The 4,245-nt window shown below is 50.6% G+C and overlaps 1 pseudogene, besides 4 other annotated features; it reads left to right on the top strand.

Moving 5' to 3' along the window:
- Positions 1-4,245: part of a sequence feature (areas not merged during assembly with more than two copies in the genome that could not be assigned to a particular haplotype) that runs on past the window's edge.
- Positions 247-267: a sequence feature (AT_rich).
- Positions 2,225-3,403, top strand: Tc00.1047053507961.10 (annotated as a pseudogene).
- Positions 2,500-2,584: a sequence feature (CT-rich).
- Positions 3,747-3,883: a sequence feature (A-rich).

Genomic DNA, 4,245 nt, shown 5'->3' with positions numbered 1-4,245 from the left:
ACACGAGTGACTGTGCTCTGCGGGCCGCACTCGCACGCCGATGAGAGGGCTGAGGGGAGCAGCAACACGCAGATGACCCCATGAAATATAAACGATGTTTGGACAAATGGAGGGTCAGACGGTTGAAGCACACGCAACCATCTTTTCGATTTTCTTTTCCGGGCAAAATATATACAGACAGTTTGGTGCGGCCACACGGCAGCCAGGCGATTTTTAAATTTGTGTGGAACAGTAATGGACGATATCTTTTTTATTTATAATTATTTTGTGTAATGAGGTTTATATAAGACGAAGGGGATGGTTTTCTTTTTAAATAAATCTTGTGTGAATTGCCGCTGCTTGGGCTGCAGTGCGGTCATGAGTTTGAGCGGTCTTCTTCTTGTTGTTTCCGCCATGCGTCTCTGCTGCACATTTTTGTTGTGCGTCTCTCCACATACTCTGCTCCCTCTTTTCTACTTCTTTGCTTTTTGTTTCTGCAGACACACACAACCACACACACAAGATGCACATTGCAGTGGATTTGAATGCTCCTTTTGTAGTGCATGCTGGCAGTTGCGTGTGGCGGCTGTTGTCCTCTTCCGTGGCTATGAGAAGAAGGGAGGAGGAGAGTGAGTGCGCAGCCCGAGTCTCTTTTCCTGCGGGTGTGGTGCACCGCTTGTGCCTTCGTTGCGTGGATGCCGTCTCGTGGTGTGTGAACTGTGCGGCTGGGCCTGCTGCCCTCTCCTCATGTTGTCTGCTCTCTCTCGCTGTATCCGCTGCACTTCGTCCCTCTCCCTTCTGTTCCATTCCTTTTCCTTCTGGCTCACGGATCAGCTGACTGACTCCAGCGACTCCACTACAATTGACGATGACTGCGATGGTGACGATGGTGACGGTGCGGCTCCGTGTGGTGCGCGCCGTGCAGTTCATTGCGCTCTCGTGCTGCTGCTGCCCGTCCGTGTGCGTGACAGCAGGTGAAGAAGGTGTTGCAAGCCCCAGTCCACTTCTTCCTGTGCCAAGGAAACAAACTGAGGATGGCCCAAAGAATGCAGGCAAAAATAAAGTTAACGATAATGAAGACTCCAGTCTATCGTCTTTTGTTTCCTGAAGGAATAGGTGCGACAATTACGCATGACTGATCCACTGAGTCTGGCACGAGAGACGGAACACGTTTGAAGGACGAAACTTAACAGGTGGAAGATGCGAAGAACAAAACGGATCAGTCATCAAGTGATTCCATTACGGTGCACGAAGAGACCGTTTCCAGGAAGGAACAGCAAACAAGTGGACACGGTTTACCGCCCTCTCCACCAACGGAAGTAAGTACGAATCATGATACGACAAAAGCAACAGGTCCATTAGGCATGCCAGGAGGAACAACTCTCCCTGTTGCTGCGCCAGCACTAAGTAAGAACTCCCCTGCGTTGAGGGGAAAAGATACTGCAAGTGCGGGAAAGACACCACGTAATTCCGAGACAAAAATGGAACCAACTATGAAGCTGCTGTGCCAGAGAACTCAATTGAGGAACAGACATCAAATACGATGCCTACCACGATGGGAGCCGCTGCGACAGAGGCGTCAACCACGACGACCATCCGCGCACCGTCACGTCTCCGCGAAAGCGACGGCAGTTTCAGCAGCTCTGCGTGGGTGTGTGCACCACTGTGGGCTAAAAGGGAGCGTGGGCTGTGCGTGCCAGCACTCAACCCTGTGGATTTGTGTGCGTCCACTGTGGTCCGATGTATGAAGTAAGAGTAATTATGGTGATTGTATTTTGCTTCCTTTGCTTCTGATGCCCTGCTGTGTGCTCCGCGCTGCTCCCTGTATCCGTCACGTTTAGCGCATCCCAGACACACTTATACGCATGGCACGCACACAACTGTTTGCGTGGAATCACATTTGAGGATAGGTTTATGCACACTGGAGCCATACTGTGCAGTCCCTTGTTTTTTGTGTGTTTTTACATTTTTTACTTCAGTGCTGTTTGTTTACCTGTGTTTTGTTTTTAATTGCTTTGTGTGTTTTCGCTGTTTACTTGCTGCGGGGCGTTGTGTGTGTTTTTGCCCCTTCACTGATTTCAACTGCCTCATGGTGTGTGCGTTGCTGCTTCTGGGCTGCTGCCGTTTGTCACTGTGTGGTGGCTGTGCGTGGTGTAGTGGTCGTGTCTTTTTTTTTTTTTTTTGCTTTCACTCTGCGTTGACGGGGAGTTAGTTTGTGCTGAAGGCTGCACGCAAGTGACAGGAGTGATGGCGATGATGATGACTGGCCGTGTGCTGTTGGTGTGTGCCCTCTGCGTGCTGTGGTGCGGTGCCGGCTGTGGGGTATTTGCCGATCAGGATGAGGAACTTTCTACCGAGAGTCCTGGTGGCCGTTCGAGTGGTGGAGATCCTCTGGAAACAAAAGAACATGAAAATCCAGTCCCACACGGCGCAGACTCAGAAATACAGTCACCAGTGGTGGAACAACCACAATTGAACCATCCACAAGATCTACGCGGCGCCGCAACGGAATCTTTGGGGGAAGGAGAAGGAGAAGGAGAAGGAGAAGATGAAGTAGAAGAAGATGATGATGATGAAAAAGAAGATGAAAAAGAAAGAGGAAAAGGCAAAGATGGAAAAGACACGAGAACTACGGAAAAAAACAGAGAAACAAAAAAGTTTAACGAAAGATCGGGGAACATTGCAATTACCATCGCAGCCAGAAAGAGGAATAACGCCAGCGCCTCCAGGTGAAGCACTACAAGTGGAAGAAGAAGGACCACCAGCATCAGGAGGAGACTCACGCCCACGACAACCGGCAGCAACACCATCGGCACCAGAACTATTGTTAACATTGACTTCAATCGAAGGACAGGGACAAGGGACCCCGTCAGAGATTCCACCAGGACCAACAACAACAACGACGAATGGGAAACCAGCAGGAGAAGCAAGCCCAACAGCGTCAACAGGCTCCCAGACTGCAACTGAGACAACAAGCACGACGTCACCGTCAAACGCTAAAGTGGCGCTAGGAGCTGCGGAAAAACCTTTAGGGAATCGCGTTCCAAACCAAAAGAAAGAAAAAACGGAAGCACCAGATTCGATGAAGGATGCACCTACAAGTCATCCGGCGGAAACAAAAGCAACATCCATATCCACAACTGGGAGTGGTGGAGCCCAGAAAAATGAGGACAGGGTTGATAACGGTGATCAACGATCTAACAGCAAAGAACCACAAGACGGGCACGAAGATGGAAATACCGACGATGCTCCAACAGCCAGTGAGGTCGAACCACAAACACCAGAAACAGACACCACTCAAACAAATGCTACATCTAAGTCTGGCGACAGTGACGGCAGCACCGTTGTCTCCCACACCACCTCCCCTCTTTTGCTTCTTCTTCTTGTTGCGTGTGCGGCTGCGGCTGCGGTGGTGGCTGCGTGAGAGTGAGGGAGGGAGAGCCGTGCACCGCCCGCACACACACTCTTCTTTCACCCACTCTCTGTGTGTGTGTCCCCTTGCATGGACTCTCGCCCTCACCTCACCCCACGAGGCACACACATAATGTGCCCATTGTATATATGCATGCACACCCATGCATGCCCGTTGGTGCTCTCTTTTGCACCACACGCACCGCTGCCGTCCTGCCTGGCTGCATGGGCGGAGCACCGTAACTGTTTTTGTTTTGTTTTTATTGCATTGAGTGGGCGACCTCTCTCTCTCTCTCTCCCTGTGTGTGTTTTGCTTTGCGGGAGCAATGAGTGTGTGTGCGCTGGTCGTCCCACGCTTTTTTTTTATTGTTTTTTTGTAAATTTGATTTTTTTATGTTTGCTTTAAAATTTTTTTGCTAGTCTTTTTCTGTTATTAATTTTTGCATTTTAAATCTCTCCCATCCCTCTTTTGTCCTTTTTTTTTTTTGCTTTTGGGGGCAATTACGATGGACGTTTTTTCTTTTCTACTCTTCCCTCTTTTAATTGTTTCTTCTGCACTCTTCCTGTGAGGGGTGCCGTGTGTTTCCCGCCCAACTGCTCCACTCGCACACCCACCGACACGCTCATGACGACGGCCCTGTGCGCCTCGCCTGCTGCACGCATGAGGAGGGGCCGCGACGAACGGCGCGCTGAGGGAGCCGTGACGTGTGGGCGTGCGACGAGGGCCTGTGAGGCGGAGCACACATTTCTTTCCCTCTTGTTTTGTTTTTATTGCGGCCAGGGCGGGCAGACACCCGCAGCGCCACACACACAGCCACACGCTGCCGCCGTGTTTTTTTTCTTTTCTTTTTTTTT

Source organism: Trypanosoma cruzi, genomic scaffold, assembly GCF_000209065.1.
Source record: "Trypanosoma cruzi strain CL Brener 1047053516579 genomic scaffold, whole genome shotgun sequence".
Taxonomy (NCBI): domain Eukaryota; phylum Euglenozoa; class Kinetoplastea; order Trypanosomatida; family Trypanosomatidae; genus Trypanosoma; species Trypanosoma cruzi.
This window is presented reverse-complemented; position numbering and strand designations above follow the sequence as displayed.